General features: G+C 47.9%; 1 pseudogene; it reads right to left on the bottom strand.

Moving 5' to 3' along the window:
* The window catches only part of LOC144752397 (uncharacterized), a 32,447-nt pseudogene extending 17,652 nt beyond the window's left edge, over positions 1-14,795 (bottom strand).
* Positions 14,796-20,258: the final 5,463 nt, after the last annotated feature.

Below are 20,258 nucleotides of genomic sequence, written 5' to 3' on the forward strand. Positions count from 1 at the left end.
ACTTGTGACCCGGAGCTCAGTGCAGCCCTCCCCGTACCTTCAATGGCGTCGACTGGCCCAGCCTGCCACTTGTGACCCGGAGCTCAGTGCAGCCCTCCCCGTACCTTCAATGTCGGCGACTGGCCCAGCCTGCCACTTGTGACCCGGAGCTCAGTGCAGCCCTCCCCGTACCTTCAATGTCGGCGACTGGCCCGGCCTGCCACTGTGAGCCGGAGATTAGTGCTGCCCTCCCCGTACCTTCAATGTCGGCGACTGGCCCGGCCTGCCACTTGTGGCCCGGAGCTCAGTGCAGCCCTCCCCGTACCTTCAATGTCGGCGACTGGCCCGGCCTGCCACTTGTGACCCGGAGCTCAGTGCAGCCCTCCCCGTACCTTCAATGGCGTCGACTGGCCCGGCCTGCCACTTGTGACCCGGAGATCAGTGCAGCCCTCCCCGTACCTTCAATGTCGGCGACTGGCCCGGCCTGCCACTTGTGACCCGGAGCTCAGTGCAGCCCTCCCCGTACCTTCAATGTCGGCGACTGGCCCGGCTGCCACTTGTGACCCGGAGCTCAGTGCAGCCCTCCCCGTACCTTCAATGTCGGCGACTGGCCCGGCTGCCACTTGTGACCCGGAGCTCAGTGCAGCCCTCCCCGTACCTTTAATGTCGTCGACTGGCCCGGCCTGCCACTGTGACCCGGAGCTCAGTGCAGCCCTCCCCGTACCTTCAATGTCGTCGACTGGCCCGGCCTGGCACTTGTGACCCGGAGCTCAGTGCAGCCCTCCCCGTACCTTCAATGGCGGCGACTGGCCCGGCCTGCCACTGTGAGCCGGAGCTCAGCGCAGCCCTCCTGTACCTTCAATGTCGTCGACTGGCCCGGCCTGCCACTGTGAGCCGGAGCTCAGTGCAGCCCTCCCCGTACCTTCAATGTCGTCGACTGGCGCGGCCTGCCTCTGTGAGCCGGAGCTCAGCGCAGCCCTCCTGTACCTTTAATGGCGTCGACTGGCCCAGCCTGCCACTGTGAGCCAGGGCTCAGCGCAGCCCTCCTGTACCTTCAATGTCGTCGACTGGCGCGGCCTGCCTGGAGGCCTTTGTGGCACCGATCGAAGCACGGAGGTCTGACCTGACCCTGCATGTCTCCAGCGACCGGGAGCTCTGCACTCCTTCCTTTAACATCCAGGACTAGCAGCAAAGTCCCCGTAACTGCTGCTGCAGAGACAGCGCCTTCCCCACCCTGAAGACGCGCACTCGCGGCTCGCGCAGGCATCTGCCGCCATAATTAATAAAGAGCTTGCCTTTAATTAATTAAGAGGCCTGGCGTGCAGTGCCCCTCCATTTTATTAGTGTAGGGCCCCCCTGGAGCACGGCCTGGGGCTTCGGGGGCCTCCTGGGTTACCTTAAGCCCTCGGCTGAGCGCGCACCACGGCCTTTCGCACCATTAAATTCCTCTGCTGAGTGAAGGGGCTCGGGAGCGAGGGGCCCCCCTGGAGCATGGGGGCCCCCCCGCAACGCCTGGGCTGCGGGGGCCTGTGTTACGCCCCTGGGGAAGTGAACAAACCCCCCTCCGCTAAGTCCCTCGTTGCTCCCAGGCGAGGAGCATAATTCTACTATGTGAGTGCAAAGATAAATAAGCACTAAAAGCAGTAATGCTACCACCAGCCAAAGTGAATCCCAAAACTGAGCAAAGACACACACGCTGGACTAATCTAGAGGTCCTACCTGCCCAGGTTACAAAGTCCGTAGGAGCACGCCTTGAGTCAATGAAACATGTATGAATGACCAAAGGGGGACAGCAACAGACCTAGAGAGTACGCAAAGAACATTGGCAGTAAAGAAGACCCCTCCCCCCATCAAGAGAGTGTCCCACCCCAAAACAGGGGACACAAACTGCACGAAGCAGTGAAATCAAACCGATGCCACGCCAACATGAAGCGGAATACAGTGGTGTGTGAAATAATTATAAAGCTGGGGAGTAAAGCGAAATAAATCAGGATCAGTGTCACACAGTGACTAGTGATTACCCAATAGACTTGGCCGCAACGCGCCACGTGCTGATCCATGGCAAAATATATTACTGCACAGTACACTGAGTATCGTCGCCACCAGCCAGAGTAAGCTTCTAACAACAAACAGAGGTCATCATATAACCCGCCATTACAACATGAGGCGAGCACAGCAAGCACCCAGGAAAATCTACCAAAAGTGATAGACACACAAACACCTCCCCGCCTCCCAACCTACAGAGGCAGTGTGAAAAGAACTGACATTGAGAAGGGAACTCACCCAGCACTCGAAACGACGCAAATGCAGACAAGTACTGGGAAGCGTGCCGCTCGGCACCTGCATCTAGTTGCGGACCAAGATTGGGACGTTATCACCGAGGGGGAAATTCCTCTCATCCCTTTGCCATTAAGACCCAACCAAAGTACGAAGGGCAGCCAGAGTTCAGTTATAGGCAAGTGAGTTGGTGGACCCACTGTGAAACACATCTTACTTCACACAGAATGGGGAAGCTTCGCTCCCACAGCACTTCTCTGTTGGCCGCTGCAAAACAAAGCGATTCTGCAGGTACCAAACCACAAGGGGACACAGAGGCCAGCCCCCCGCCCACGCACTGACCATGTCCGAAAAACTGGTTGAGGTTTTGGAAGCTATTGAGCACTCCAGAGTCTCAATGGAGGAAAGATTTGGCACTCTGGAAACGGATCTCAATCTGCTCCGCGGCGATCACCGCAAGCTTGCGGACAGAGTGACAGACAGAGAGAAGATAATCACAACCATCAGCCAAAACACAACAACAAACATTGCAGACTCTCCTGGGCCGGGTCGCGACCCTGGAGGAACGCGCAGATGACCTTGAAGGACTGTCGAGGAGATGCAATATTCGCTTCCTAGGCCTTTTAGAAGGCATTGAGGGGACAAATCCCATTGAATATATGGGAACCTGGACCTTCTCATTCACACCAGATGCAGACCTCATTGCTTTCTTCTCATTAGAAAGAGCACATAGGGTACCAGCTTCGTAGGCCACCACAGGGCTCCCCGCCTCACCCACTTCTTGCAAAATACATTCACTATAGAGACAGGGGTGCTGTACTCCAGGCCGCCAGACAACAGGATCCCATTTAAATTGAGAACAAACATAATGCTCTTCCTGGACTATTCCCGAGCAGTGCAGCTCCAGCGATCCTCATTTTTGGAAGTTAAACAACGTCTTTGCCAAGAAGGAGTTCAATATTCACTGCTTTTCCCAGCAAGACTCAAAATCATGCATGATGGGTCCACTACATTCTTCACGAATCCCGAGGCAGCCCACGACTGGGTGGATCAAAACTGTCAAAATCGTCCAAGCTCGAACTTTAAAAACACTAAACGTCCTCCAACACTGAAGAGCAATCAATGTCGCCCCAAAAGACAAAGCTAACATCCCAAATCTGAGATCCGCACCCAACTCGCATGGTCCCCGGACCTAGAGAAAATTATTGTAGAACAAAAAAAAGTCCCATAGGCAGCAGCAAAAATGGGAACAGTCTCACCAACAACAGATGTCGACAGAGGCCCCCATCAGAAGAAGGCAGTGATGTGACTATATCCCAAACGGGCCTGATGATCCCACCACTGGTGACGCAGCAAACAGCTGATATGTTGATATGAATTGTAGCTACATGTATCTCAATTGTAGCTCAGGTAATAGTGCCATAGCACCATACATGGTCCAATACCACACGTGGCGCATGCTGGGTCACCGATAGGCTACTCCATACACAATAATCCTACAAATGCCACCCACGGAGCCAGCGTAGATGCGCGGCCAACCAGAACCCACAACACATTAGAGTTTCAGTAACATACTGACTTTGGATGTACCGCCCTTTGCGGTAGATCCCCACTATTGGGAATACCTCCCTCCCATCCCACTTAACCTTCTGCATTTCCTCACCCACTAACACACAGAAGGTATATTTGAAGATAGATGATAGAAATAATCCAGTATGCAACATCAAGACCAAACTCAGAGAGGTGCATATACAACAACCCTGCCCCACCCCATCTCGAGGAGACCGAGCCAAAACCCCATGGCGCGAAAAGGCGATGTTACTATCCTCACACTTAACATGCGAGGCATGCACACGGCCCGCAAGAGATATGCTGTGTTCGCTTCCATAAAACGACAGAACGTGCAGATTGCAATGCTGCAGGAAACGCACTTAGTGGCAGGGGAGCTAGGCAAATTGCGCAAACTATGGCAAGGTACATTCTGCTCAAGAACATACTCTGCATTTGAACGAGGAACACTTATTTGGCTGCAACCAGGGGTTCCGTTCCAGGAACTGTCCAGAGTGACAGATGCGGAGGGACGCTACACCATACTGGAGGGGCTCCTAGATGGGCGACCAATTCTGCTGGGCAGTATTTATACAACAAACACAGAGCAGGGGAAATACTGTGATTCCCTTTCCCGTACGCTGGCCCAATATATCGCGACCCCTTGGATACTGGGGATGGACTATAACTGAATGCAAAACATCTCCCTAGACAGATCTCACCCACCACATCCAGCCTTCCCGGCAATAACGCAAACAAAACGCTTTAAAAGGTGAATAGAGCACTTGATGCTGGTAGATGTGTGGTTCGCTAAATATCACATTACCATACTATATTCATTTCACTCTATACCAAACGACCTCAGCGTCTGCCTTGACCATTTCCTTTGCACCCCTCCCATCATTCCTATGTTCCAGGAGACCGAATATCTATTTCTATTTCTATTTCTATTTCTATACGGAATTTGTTAAGCGCACGGTCACCCAGGGGTCTCATGGCGCTGAAGAAAGCAGATGGTAGATGGTAAGTGAAGGGGCAGATGGTGTATTGCTCTAACCGTACGCTTGTTTGAATAGCCAGGTCTTCAGGGCTCGTCTGAACTCTGTCAGCTTGGTACAGCTCCGGATGGACAAGGGCAAGGAGTTCCAGGTCTTTGGGGCGAGATATGCGAAGCTGGATCCGCCGAGTCGTTTCTTTTTAAAAGTCGGCACAGTGAGGAGGGACAAATGGGTAGAGCGAAGCTCGCGGGTAGGTTCATATCTGTTAATGAGTTGGTTGATGAACCTGGGGCTCTTTCCGTGGAGAGCCTTGAAGGTTATGCAGCCTGTCTTAAAAGTGATCCGATGGGTGATGGGGAGCCAATGGAGGGAGGCCAACAGAGGTTTGGCTGACTTCCTGCGATTGCTCTTGAATATTAATCTGGCTGCTTGATTTTGAGCAATCTGCAGGCGTTTAGCGATGGTGAGGGGAAGGCCCAGGTAGGTGGAGTTGGAAAAATCTAACCGCGAGAGAACCAATGCGAGCACCACCTGGATGAGAGCAGAGTGGGTCAGCAGATGAGCGATTTTTTTAATCTTTCTTAACTGAAAGAAGCAGGAGGAGATCACAGTTCCGACCTGGGTCTTCAGTGATAGATCGGCGCTAAGAGTGACCCCAAGACTTTTGGCTGACTGGGAGGGGGATGGGGATATCTGGGTTGGGTACTATCGGATTATGACACACACACGCTCACTTTGGCCTGGCAACCACCCCTACAGCCGGTACCCATGTGGTGCCTGCCACTTGCATGTCTGGAGGATCAAGTATTTAAGCAAGAGCAAAAAACCCACATCGAGCACTATTTACACAAAAACACCAACACAGCATCAACCAGGGCAGTAGAGTCGGACATAGTCAAGGAGGTGATTAGAGGGACGTGTATCCAACCCATGTCCGAAGTGCGTAAAACCCTTGAGCGGCGCATACTAGAAGAGGAACAGAAACTAGCAACACTGACACTGGCAGCATGTAAAAATGAAGCAACACTTGCACAGGTAGCAGAAGCCAAAACCTGCATATACAGAGGTACTTGCAGACCTCCGGACATATAACTTTAGAGCACATGCAGTCAGAGCACATAGGAAAGGGGGCAGAGCTGGCACACTGCTAGCATGGCTGGTAAAACAAGACACTACCCCGCATCCAATTACTGAAGCACACACGGATGTATGACGTTACAACGCATGCATTCACAATGCATGCCATCACAACGCAACTTTTACCCCGCAGGTGCCATTACAACGCATTCAATTACAATGCATGGCATTACAACGTAGGTGCTTTTACAACGCATGCCATTACAACGTAAGTATAGGTAAGTATTTATTTTTTTAATACAAAAAATATTCAATAAATAATTGTAATTAATTTTTAAGTTTTTTAATATATTTTAAATTAATAATTTTAACTCCTTGGGTGTGTAATAGTAGGGTAAGTGGCGGATAGTGTAGGGGTAAAAATTACTATTCTAACTCCGGGGTGTGTAATAGTAGGGTAAGTACTGGATAGTGTAGGGGTAATAATTACTATTCTAACTCCAGGGGGTGTAAAAGTAGGGTAAGTGTTGGATAGTGTAGGGGTAAAAATTACTATTCTAACTCCGGGGGGGTGTAATAGTAGGGTAAGTGTTGGATAGTGTAGGGGTAAAAATTACTATTCTAACTCCGGGGGGGTGTAATAGTAGGGTAAGTGTTGGATAGTGTAAGGGTAAAAATTACTATTCTAACTCCGGGGGGGGGTGTAATAGTAGGGTAAGTGTTGGATAGTGTAGGGGTAAAAATTACTATTCTAACTCCGGGGGGTGTAATAGTACGGTAAGTGTTGAATAGTGTGGGGGTAAAAATTACTATTCTAACTCCAGGGGGGTGTAATAGTAGGGTAAGTGTTGGATAGTGTAGGGGTTTAAATTACTATTCTAAAATAAATGTAATAAAAAAATAAAAAAATTATAAAAAAAATTACATTATAATTAAAAAAAAATTATTAAAAATGTTATAATTATTTTTAAAACATTAATTAATAAAACTAAAAAAAATACAAACTAAAATTAAATACTTACCTAATTAAAAAAAAGTAATAAAAAATATTAAATGTTATAATTATTTAAAATAAATTAATTAATAAAACAAAAAAAATACATACTAAAATTAAATACTTACCTTACCTATACTTACGTTGTAATGGCATGCCTTGTAAAAGCACCTACATTGTTATGCCATGCGTTGTAAAGGAATGCGTTGCAAAGGCACCTGCGGGGTAAAAGTTGCGTTGTAATGGTACTTCGTCGTAAAAGATGCGTTGTAAAGGTCGTTCCCCGCACACATCATTGCAGGCATACCTGTCCGTTCCCAGGCAGACATAATGCTTGCATGCCGCAAGTACTATACTCTTATATAACAATAAAGGGTATGGCTCATGAGCAGTAAGGCTGAGCACAACACATGAACAACCAAAAAGAGAATGCCAATACTGCTAAAAAGTTTAGAACTTAATTATCTCTCGAAAAATTGTGGACATACCATCAGAACATTTTTAAGCTTGTTAATCGCTTTTATTTTCAAAAAGTTTTTTTCAAAAAGTTTTCAATCACATTAACAAATATTTAATACACTTTTTTCTCTGTACATAACATCACAAAAAATGAAATTACATTTAACAACCTCAATTTTCTCACCATACACCATCCAAATCAGTCACTCCATAAAGAAAATGAAACATCAGCCATTCATACTCATACTTCTCATATCAAACAAAATTGCACTGAATAATAAATCCTTTTATATCCTATACAATTTTTTGCTTATTGTCCATACTATTTGACAATTTTACATATTCATATCCAACCCGAATTGGTTATTTCAAAAGCCAGTTGTTTTAAGCAAGTGTTTGGTAGTTCCACGGTCTACGCGTTTCAAACCCCTTTTAAATCCGGGTTCTCATCAGGACCAACCTCACTTAATTCCAACCAAGCATCACATCATGTATTCTGACCAATCCTGGAAATCGTTGTGTGACTCCCTTGATTGTGTAGTTTTCTTGTATTTATCTGCAGTGAATTCTGTCTCGAATAGTGATCTCCTCTGTCAGGTGTGAATTTCCGAAGGGAAGACGGACCTCGCGTGACGCCTCCGCGGATACCCGTGGGAAAGAAATTCCTCCTCTACGTCCGGCTGCTACTCAGGAACCGGAACTTTTGGTGTATGGCGAGAAAATTGAGGTTGTTAAATGTAATGTTTTGTGATGTTATGTACAGAGAAAAAAGTGTATTAAATATTTGTTTGTAAAAACGGCGAGTACTATGCAGCGTTATATGCAGCCCCTGACCCGGTAAACTCAGAAATACTGGATAGATTCTTAGATGCACACCCACTACCCTGTATAGCGGCAACTGATCAAAGAACCCTAGATGAACACATTACCTCAACAGAAGTGACGCAAGCTATACATACTGTAGCCACACAGAAGGCCCCAGGTCTGGATGGCCTACAATTGGAATTCTTCCGCACCTTCTCTACCCTATTAGTCCCTCGACTGGTAGAATTGTATAAAGCCCCACTAGAGGAGGGTGGACCCCCACAATCCATAAAGGAATAATTAATTGTCTCCTTTCTAAAACCAGACCGGGATCCCCATCATCTGGGCTCATACTGGCCCATTGCCCTGCTGTCCGCAGACTACAAAAACTATGGCAAAAGACTAGCAGAGTGGTACACCTCAATTCTCCCAACACTAATACACCAAGACCAATGTGGATTTGTTCCGGGAAGAAATACCTCCCACAACATTCGTCGGCTGTTCCATGTGTATGAATAGGTTCAGGGATGTTTCCCTCACGCTGCGTGCCTGGTCTCGGACCAGGAAAAGACCTTCGATACACTGTCATGCCATACCTATTTGAAGTGCTCCATAGGATAGGAGTGGGGCCCTGTTTACAAGCATACATTAAACTCATATACACTAGACCAACATCCAGGATTAGGCTCGGTGGCATGCATCATCCTTATTTCCTGTGTTGAGAGGCACAAGGCAGGGCTGCCCGCTCTCCCCGCTGCTTTTCACCCTGGCAATGGTACCGTTGGCGATCCGTCTTCGAAAAGAGGGCGCGCAATGGGGTATCCCATTAGCAGGAACCATACATAGTATATCACTGAATGCGGATGATCTGCTCCTCTATGTCCAGGACATTACATCAGACCTCACTCCGATCTTTGCCACCCTGACAGACTTTGAGACTGCAGCTGGTCTAAATGTCAACTGGGCTAAATCTACAATATACCCATTGTCGGTCGACCTCCCTCCAGAACGGGTGTATTCTGGAGGAATCGACTTTGTGTGGAGTATGCGTGCAACGCAATATTTAGGCGTGCGCCTGTATCACTCCCCACAAGATATCTATGAGGGTAACTACCAGAAAGTACAAACAGGCATTTGGTCCTCGGTCAATTTCTGGAAAACCCTCCCCTTAGCCCCCATCGGGAAAGTAGCAGTGGCCAAAATGATCCTCGTCCCGTGACTGCTTTACTACTTTGCTAATCTCCCAGTAGTCCCTCCCCGCTCCTTCTTCCGGGTACTAGATACTCTTCTCAGCACTCTAATATGGGGGTAGGGTTGTAGACAGGTAGCCTTGACCAAACTGCAGCAGCCAGTGAAGCAGGGCGGACTGGGAGCTCCCTCATTTGAAGCATACTTCCTAGCAGCTCAATTACAGTGGATGTCACAATGGACGGCGGGACGCGCAGTATGGGAGACCCACACAGGCACTGGGCCAATATCTGCCTCTGTGATTCGATGCATGCTGCTACCAGGGGCCAAACCCACGTCAACGTGTCTGTTACAAGTGACAGTGGCTCTCACCTTCATGAGACTCATACATCAGATGTCACGGACAACCCCCAGTCTATTCCCCACTTCTGCCGCTAGTGGAACTTCCCAGAGGTTACCAACACTACACAACACAAACCCTGCAAACATGGACAGAACAATCACTCACGGAGGCGGGTTTACTGTTCGCAAGTGGACACCTGCTTTCATTTGTAGAGCTGACAGTCAACATCAACCTTCCTAGAGGACAGTTTCTTATGTATGGATGGCTGGTGGCTGACTGCTGCCAAACCTGGCACTTGACCGATACCGAGCTGGCTACACACCCCGTCCTTCATGCCATCCTACAGATGCGCCTCGGCTGTGACATAGTGACTTGGATATACATATAGGCTGTCTGCAAATCAGGTAAACCCAATTGTGCCCGACAGTACCCTACTGTGTGAAAATGAAAAATGTCCTAGCTTACGAGAAGGAAAGTTTCGATTCTATTAAGGACTAGGAGGCGCGGATTATGCATAATCTTCTCCACTTTATTATGCACAGCAAGTTCAAAGAAAACAAAATAACATCAAGTAAACTACACATCCCATGAACAATGAGGCAATCTCTATGGTAACCAGTCCAGATAGTCCATGTTATAATAATCCGTGACGTCGTTTCCTCTTCCTCTTCGTCACTGGAGGAAGTTAAGCAGACACCACTGTTTCAATCAAACTTTTGGTCATTCCCTGAAATAAAGAAACAACCCGCTATCCAATTCCTTCAGATTCCACTTATCAAAGTCCGTCAGAACAGTCTCAATAAGAAATAGCACGTTAAGCTAAACAATGACATAGGCAGCATATCAACAATACATGCAATATCATATAACCCTAAGAAAGTTACTTAGGCCAAACGATCAAACATCCAGGGTGGGACGACAAAGAAATTAGTCGCTGGGAGGGATAATCCTCGCCTCCTAGTCCTTAATAGAATCGAAACTTTCCTTCTCGTAAGCTAGGAAATTTTTCATTCTATGGCAGGACGGAGGCGAGGATTATGCAAGTTCAAAGCTTACTGACAACCAGCGATGCTGCCGCAGATATAGGCTTAAAGTAAAATATTTTGATGGTAGATTCGGAAGACCAGTCCGCTGCGTTCATAATGTCCTCTAACCGACCCCCCCACCTGGACAGCCTTAGATGCCATGGCCCCACGCGTGGAATGTGCACCAAATCGGCTGACATCCACACCGGCCTCAGACATAACCCATCGTACCCACCTGGCGATGGAAGGGGAAGAAACTGCTTTAAAAGGTTTCTGCAAGGCGATGAGCAACTGGCGTTCTCCAGGGGCCCGGAGAGCCGATGTCATCTCCTCGTACGCCTTAATACAGCGCACCACACATAACTTAGGCTGATCAGGAAAAGAGGGGTAAGATACCGACCTGGTATTAGTCTTGGTCCTCCTTGAAAAAGTAAACGTAACGCCTTCCAGTGTAAACACCCTCGCCGTAACATCCAAAGCGCGGACATCTGACACGCGCTTACAGGATATGAGGCAGAGGAGAATGGCTAACTTAGCCGACAACTCCTTGCGAGAGAGATACTGATTATCCTGCCATTCCACCAAAAGACGTAAGACCTGATTAACGTCCCACAAGCCTGAGTACCGAGGTTCAGGGGGATTGGACAACCGGATGCCCCGCATCAGTTTGCAGACCCAGGGATGTTCTCCCGCCGGTCTACCGTCGATCTCACCATGTCCCGCAGAGATGGCTGATCGAAAGGAGTTAACCGTCCGATAAGCCAAACCCTGCCGTGACAATTCCGCTAGGAAATTCAGGATATGTGTAACTCGGGTCCCCATGGGATCCACGTGTCTCTCCAGACACCCACAATGCTATCGTCGCCAGGCCGAACGATACCTCTTGACTGTTCCTGAAGCCCAAGCTTGCTGGATGAATTGAGCAGCGTCCGGCGAAAGTTGGTCGTCTTTCCAGCGTCCCCGGAAATCCTCCGTGCCATAAGACGGAGATGGCCCTGAAGAACCAGAGGATGAAGGTCCCCCTGGGGACCCCGGAGTATCGAAGGGAATGAGGGCAGAAGGACCGGGCAATCCCACAACAACTCCAACAGAGTCGGGAACCAAGCTTGCGCTCTCCAGACCGGAGTGACCAACACCAAGGACGCTTCCTGCCGACGAACCTGAGCTGCCACCCTGGGAATCAGCATGAAGGGTGGAAACGCATAAGGGGACTCCGTCGACCACTCCTGAAGAAAAGCATCCACTGCCACTGCCTCCGGGTCCGGTCTCCAGCTGACAAAGCGTGGAAGTTGCCGATTCAACCTGGAGGCAAAAAGGTCCAGAGTGCAAGGGCCCCACCTGACCATCAAAGCCAGGAAGACCGCACGGTCGAGTCCCCAGTCGCTGGAATCGGAGAAATTCCTGGAATGCCAATCCGCCACCGTGTTCTGCAGGCCAGGAAGGTATTCCGCCGTGACCGAAATCTGCCTCTGAAGACAATAGTACCAGAAGTCCTTCGCCAAGTTGGAGAGGGCCCGAGATCGAGGACCGCCCAGGCGATTTATATATTGCACTGCTGAGATGTTGTCCATCCGCAGCAGGATGCAACAGGAAATCCTGTCCTTGGTGAGAGACTTCACCGCGAAGGAACCCCCCAGCAGCTCCATGCAATTGATGTGCAACCAGAGTTCCTCCTCGGACCAACGACCGCCCATGGAGACGGTCCCGCACCGGGCTCCCCAGCCCAATCGGCTGGCATCCGATTCGATCACCAAATCCGCGGCTGAGCCGAAGATTGCCCGTCCGTTCCAGGCCATCATATGGTCGATCCACCATTGAAGCTCGGTCCTGGCCTCCTCGGACAGTGGAATGAGTTCCGAATAAGTTAATCCCCGCCGGAGATGCTGGGCCTTCAACCTCTGGAGGGCCCTGTAATGCAAGGGGCCTGGAAAAATGGCCTGGATCGACGAGGACAGAAGTCCCACTATCCGGGCAAGTTTGCGGAGAGAAATCCGGTCCCTCCGGAGGACCTGTGCGAGTTCTTTCCGGATTTTGTTCACCTTCGGCTCTGGGAGACTCAAGGACGCGTCGACCGAGTCGATGAGAAATCCCAGGAATACCATCCTCTGCGCCGGTCGAAGGTCCGACTTCTGAGCATTGATCACGAAGCCCAGATCCTGTAACAAGGCAATAGTCATGGTCACATTGCGAGTGAGATGTTCTAGAGATTGATCCAGGATCAGGATATCGTCTAGATAAATGATCATCCTCACCCCTCTCTGACGGAGAACCTCCACTACCGGGCGCAGCAGCTTCGTGAAGCACCACGGAGCGGAGGAAAGGCCGAATGGCAGGGCCCGAAACTCGAAAACCTGCCCTTTCCACTCGACCTGGAGGAAGCGCCTGTGAGGGGAAAATATAGGGACCGTCAGGTACGCATCCTTCAAGTCGATTCGTACCATCCAGTCCCCCGGAAGTAGCATATCGCGGAGGAGGTGGATCCCCTCCATCTTGAAATGGCGGTAAACCAGCCACTCGTTGAATTCTCGCAGATTGATAACTGGTCTGAACCCCTTGTCCTTTTTTTCCACTAAAAAGAGGTTGCTGAGAAAGCCATTTGGATGAAGTACTGACCTGCAAACCGCACCTTTCCATAGCAGCTCCGAGACCTCGGAGTCTATTAAAGCCTCCTCCTCTGCCGAGAAGATCAGAGGTCTGGCTCGCATCAACTGAACTGGAGTGCCGTAAAATTCTATCTGGAAGCCCCTGACTGTCTGCAGCACCCAAGGGTCTGAAGTAATCTTCCCCCAATTGTGAGCAAAACGAGACAGCCTCCCCCCCAACTCTTGAGGGAAAGAAAGGGAAATCCTTACCAGAGGGACCTCCAGGGGCGTTCGCGCCACCTCTGTTGTTTCGACCTCTGCCCTTCCCGGCACCTCTGCTGGGATAGAAGGTGCCCTGGCGACCGTCGTTCCAGCCGTTATTCCATCGTTGTTGATCTTTATTGGTGGAGCCTTGCTGCTGGGATTGGCCGGAGGAGCGACCCCTGCCTCGTCCGGCCCCGGCAAAAACACGCCCCGGGAAGATCTTTTTAATGGAGGCCTGCGCCTAGTCAAGGGCTGAGAAGGTCGTGACAAATTTATTCAATTCCTTGATGAAAGGGTCACCAAAAAGCTTGCCTTGGCCACCAAACCCGCCTCAGAAGTAGCTAGTTCCCCCAACTTCGGGTCAACCTTAATGAGGAGGGACTGCCTTCTCTCTGCCGCCAAGGCGCAGTTCGCGTTGCCGAGAAGGCATATCGCTCGCTGGGCCCAACCAGCCACTATTTCGGTAGACAGAGGAGTACCCGACTCCTTTGCCCGTTCCGTCAATTGGACAATCTGCGTCAAGGGCCCCACGACGTCAAGTAGCTTATCTTGACAACTTCTCCATGAACGGTCAATGCCCTTCTTAGGATCGCGCATGTACTTCCCGAAGAAGACACACAACTTGTCATCGATGTCAGGAGTCTGCGCCACCTTCCCTTTAAGAGAAGGCCGAGGACACTCGCTCCGCAACCTAGCCCTGACCTCCCTCTCCAGGGGTTGACGTATCTTAGAGGCCACGTAGTCTGCCACCTTAGCATCGGGGAACCACTCAGAAGACCGAGGGCGGTAAAGTTGAGTGGGATCGAACATATCCGAGTGTCCCACATCCCCATCCTGGGATTCCGAGGACCGAGAACCTGGACGCCAGGGACGGCCCAGATCTTTGTCCTCCTCGGACGAAACGTCGCCCTCAGAAACACCCTCCCCGTCTAGGGAAAGACCACCATCGGGGTCCGTATTAGGGGCGACGTCTTTGTCGGTTTCTCCGGGTTTATCCTCCTCCCGGCAGGGTACCTGTCTAAGCGTTCGCGCACTCTTAAGGAAGGATTCCCTCAATTTGTCGAACCCTTCCAGGTGCCCCGCGTGACGCTTGACCGCCTTCCTACTCTCCCCCTGGGACGTACTAGGACCTGCCTCCGCCGCGCTAGGGCCACCAAACACCCCCGGGATACTCCTAGCCAACTGGTCCATCCTCTCCTGCAAGGGAGCTAACACCTTAGAAATGGCCTGTGAAAGGGCAAGGTTCATGGCAGGCGGGAGAGTCTGCGGCCATCCCTCCTCTGCTGCCTGAGTGGCGGAGTAAAAATGGTCTTCTGCCATGTTAATAAGGGTGAGAGCACCAAAACGCCCGTACACTCACTGGGTAGCCCCCTCTCCGGTGCTCAGACAGCAAAGACCCCCAGCTGTCCAAAATTCCGGCCCAACACGCGGGAATACACAAAAGCCACCAGGTGGCGCTGCCGGGTCAAAACGAGCCCGAGACTGCACCGCAACACGGTGTCAGGGAGAGGGTTGGTCGGGACGCGGGCCGATAGAGAAGCGGCACCCCGCAGTCCCGAACGTGCGTCAATGTCCGTGATAGCGCGGGAAAGCAACCACACGCGGCAGAGAACGCGCCCCACGGAGCCTGTCGGCGCGCGTGTTGTAAATGAAGAAGAGGTAGTGGATTTCGGTAAGTGAAGTTTATTCTTCAGAAGGATAACTCCACCCGTCATGAACGTCTGGTCTCCGTGAAGCCGGTGGTTACAATGGCAAACGGAAAGACTCAGCCGTCCATGCACGAGGGAAGTAGTTTGAAACATAACACAGTATGCACGGGCCGTGGCTCGTGGATACACATTTCAAAAGGAAACAATACTAGCCCCAGGCTTTGGCTCGTGATATAGACGCGAGTCAAACTCACGAGCCAAACCCACGTCAAAGCGGTAACGCGAGCCAAGCCCAGCATTACACCACCTTCCCCCTTACAACAAAAATAAAAGAGAAAACACAGGAAATTAAAATGGGCTTAAACACAAGTAAACAAATGCCTAGAATTTAATGAATTCGTTATATCTCTCAGGAGCCCTGATGTGTCTGCCGAAAGAAGAAACTTTCATGTGAATAGGAGCATCTTGGTTAATGACAATGTTTGGAGGATCCAGTGAACCCTCCCCAGGAAGCTGCCCCGAAGAATGAGGGGGTTGTGAGTAAGAATGATTAGGGACACCAGAAACAGAAGGCGTATCCATCCAAAAACTCCAATCCAAATTACCAGATTTACCATTATATTTCCTGCCTTTGATAATTTCTGCTTGGTGATCAGAGACTTTCACTAACTGGCGTTTGTTCCACCAACCCTTTTTGCCCAGAAAGGCTGCTCCTTTACTCACTTTAATTACCTGAACAGGTGCAAAAAATTTTGAACGTCCTTTAACCACTCTACCTGGGTTCTTGATTAAAACCCAGTCACCAACCAGCAGGTCCACCAATTTACCATCAGAGGTACCATCAAACTGTAACTTCATCTGACACTGTTTTTCTAGAACAGATTTCTTGACAGAATCCAAATCAATAGTTTTACCGGCAGAGTCCTGGTGCAACCAGGAAGGAAATAAAACAGAACGATTCTCTCTACCTCTCAGTAAGGAAAATGGGGAGACCCCAGTCACGCAATGAGGGGAGGTATTATAGTGCCAAACTTTTTGTTTTACGAACTCATCTACACTGTAACCGCAAGAAATCGCCGTCTGGACACTCTCTTTGATCACTTTATTCCCCCTCTCGACAAGACCATTCGAAGCTGGAGAATAAAGAGAGACTTTGAGTTGTTTAATGTCCAATTTTTCCAAAAATTTGCACATTTTATCTGAGACAAAATGAGTCCCGTTATCTGTGACGATAAACTTGGGAGATCCCTCTAAATCAAACACTTTCTTGAGAAAGGTTATGGTGGAATCTGAATCAGGAGATTTAACAAAATCAAAGTACATCCACTTTGAAAAATAATCCACCAAAAGAATAATGTACTTATTCTCCTGTTGGAGAATGGAATATGGCCCTGAAAATTCTACTCCAACTTTCTCCCAGGGAGAGTTAGGAAAAACCGTCGGATGAAGAGGGACTTTCAATGTGCGCCAATGCTTGTCGGATAATAAACACTCCGGGCAAGAGTCAATCAAATTTTTAACCTGGACATCAATTGAGGGCCACCAATAATGTTGTTTAATGCGCATGGAGGTTTTAGTTGTCCCCAAATGCCCTTGGTGAGCCTTATTAATAATAGACTCTCTCAATTTAAAAGGAGGGACAAATTTCTCACCCCTTCGTACTACGCCGTTCTCAACAGACAGTTCCTCAGAAATTTGAGCAAAACTACGTAGATCGCCGCTCAAACTTCTAGGTTCAGGCCAACAACGGGTGGTAAATTCGATAACTTTTAACAACACATTGTCTAAGGTAGTGGCTTCCTTCCAATCCCTCTCGGAAATCACATCACTAATTTCATCCACTGCATCCACAAAGGTTACACATTCGACATCCTCCACAAGAAAATCCTCCTCATCATCCTTGTCCATAGCCATTCTAGATAGGCAATCAGCCCGAAAATTCTTGCCACCAACAATATGCTTAACAGAAAAGTTGAACTCTTGCAACTTTGAGACTAATCTCATCAGTCGTGCTGACATGGACGCTGAACTGGATTTATTAAAGATGTAAATTAATGGCTTGTGATCAGTGACCAACTCGAATCTCCTACCCCAAATGTACATTTTAAATTTGTGGACCGCCCATGCACAAGCCAGGGCTTCCCTCTCGATAGTACTATACCTCTGTTCGAATTCTTTAAGTGCCCTAGACGCAAACGCCACAGTTTGCTCCTGACCATTAACCTTCTGTGTAAGCACTGCCCCTAGACCAGAAATACTTGCATCCACAGTGATAACGGAGATGGCATCCTCCCTGAAAGCATGTATGGCTTTTGCAGAAACAATCAACTTCTTGATCTCACAAAAAACTTTGTCTAACTCCTGAGTCCAAACAAAACTAGACCCTTTCCTCAAAAGTTTCCTTAAAGGTTCAACTAGTTGGGAGTATGACTGGACAAACCTTGCATAATAATCTGCTAGTCCAAGGAAGGAACGTAAGGCGTCTTTATCAGGAGGGGGCTTTGCATCCTCAATGGCTCTAATGACTGAAAACTTGGGAGTGATACCTTGATCAGAAACTGTATGTCCCAGATAATCAATCTTGTTAACTGCAAATTTGCATTTATCTGAGTGAACCGTCATATTTCTAGACATCAAAATTGAAAGCACATTTCTGAGGATAATGTTATGTTCGTTTAACGTTTTGGCAAATATCAAGATATCATCCAGGTATGCCTGCACACCCGCTATCCCTTGGAACAACACATCCATCAGCTTCTGGAAAACGCTTCCAGCAGACGCTAAACCAAAAGGGAGGCGAAGGAATTTGAAAGCTCCGAATGGAGTGATAAAAGAAGTAAGTTCTTGGGATTCCTTCGCCAAAGACACCTGATGGTACGCTGACCTCAGGTCGATCAATGAAAACCATTTAGCGTCGCCTATGTTAGCTAGAAGCTCGTGGATTCTTGGAAGTGGGTGACAGTCAACAATAATGTTCTTATTTAATGAGCGTAAATCCGCACATAATCTAATTTCACCTGTCTTTTTACGGGCGACTACAATTGGTGCGACCCATTGTGAAGAATTGATGGGAGAAATGATACCTTGTTTACACAAATCATCCAACATTATTTTTAATTCTGACCTGACGCTCAGTGGAACTGCTCTAACTTTATGTGTTATTGGTTGAGCTCCGGGTATCAGTCTAATCTTGTGTTCAAATCCTTTGACACTCCCTACCATTTCTTTGAACACCGGTTTAAATTCTGATATAATTTCTTGTACCTCTGTATTATGATTATCAACTACAGCAATGGGTAAATCAGTTTTAACAGTAGGTAATTTCCCAACTTTGATGGGGTTCTCATCACCGGGAACTAAATAAAGGCCCATCCTGGCTAAATCTTTCCAGCCCACGATGTCTTTACCTTTTTCTGCTACATAAATTTTAGTGACGGTCTCCCTCCCCAGACATTGGACCAATCCTTCGAAATACCCTAGCATGTTAATATTCTTCTCACCAAATGCAAGTGGATTAACATCAGATTCAATCAATTCAATTCTTTTGTCCCATTTTTCATAAAAGGTTGAATCTCTAAGAATAGTATACGGGGAGCCTGAATCTGCCATGACTTGAAGGTGAACATTATCAATAATAGCTGCACATAGAGGACCCTTAATGGAATCAATATCACCATTAGAATCAAGAGTTACAATAATGTTCTTAAAAGATTCTGAACATGCATCAAAGTCTACCATATTAACATTGGGGGGCTTCTTCGCGAATCTGCAAACCCCTTGAAAGTGCCCAATTTTTTTACAAATAGAACACCGCTTCTTGAGTGCAGGACAATTCGGAGCGTTTCCAATATGGTCTTTTGACCCGCACCTATAACAAAAGAATGTTTTTTTCTTTTGGGTAAATTTACTGGATTGAACTCTGTTTTTATTAGAAATGGCACACAGAGTTTCTCCTTCATCAGAGTCATAACAGTCTATAGCATTGACTCCTTGTTTTGGTTGATCCATCACAACTTTGCTGGTTAGGGTAGAGCGTTCAATGCTAAGAGCAAGGTCTATGACTTCAGTTAAAGATGGATTCTTGCACCCCAGAATTCTCTGCTTAATCTTCCTTGAAGCGCAATTAAATACGAACTGGTCTCTAATAAATTTATCAGGAGAAGGTTCGAAATTGCAAGTAATTGCTAATACTCTGAGTGCAGCGATGTATTCTTCCACCTTCTCATCCTCCTTTTGTTTTCTGGCATAGAAATTGTGCCTCTCTAGCATAATGTTAGGTTCATCACAAAATTGTTTTTTTAATCTTGCGATGGCTTCAATGTATACATTCCAAGGATTATCCCCACTCTCATCTTGTGAAATGGGAGGTGCTATAGGAACAATACTTTTGAAGATTTGTTGACCAGCTTGTCCCAAACAACCAAAGAGGATAGCGAACTTTCTTTTGTCAGAATAATCAGCGGCATCAATAGCAACTAAATGGTTCTCAAACAACCCGAACCACTCAGACCAAATTATGTCTGGAGTGCCTGGTTTGTCCAGGAAAGGTGGAGGTTGAGTAATCTGATGCCACTGGTTATTAGCCATGTTCAAAGTCAATGCAGAAGTAAAAGGTTAATAAATATTAAAATCACAGTAAACTTAATACTACCAAAGTATTCAGTTTTAAAATGAGTATATGCGATTTAAACAAGGAGTTTAAGGTTCCAAACACGTCTATAACGTTGTAAATATGCTAATTCAAAATGAAAAGCGTGCGTATCGCTGCAGAGATACGTTGAAATGACACGTAATGGTTAAATGTAGGTCCAACAACAACGTGCGTATCGTTGAAGATGACACGCATAAATGTTTAAAAGCAATTGTTTAAATAACAAAAGCGTTGTAAGTCGAAAGCGTGCGTGTCGCTGGAGTGACACGCAATGTTTTCAATTACAACGTGCGTATCGTTGGAGGTGTGCTCAATCCAAGAAACATTTTCAAACAAAACAGTACCTTGTCATCGTGTCTTGTAAACAGTCTTCACACGATACCTCAATAAAGTTGCACGAAGAGATATCCAATGAGGTTG

Source organism: Lissotriton helveticus, chromosome 5_1, assembly GCF_964261635.1.
Source record: "Lissotriton helveticus chromosome 5_1, aLisHel1.1, whole genome shotgun sequence".
Taxonomy (NCBI): domain Eukaryota; kingdom Metazoa; phylum Chordata; class Amphibia; order Caudata; family Salamandridae; genus Lissotriton; species Lissotriton helveticus.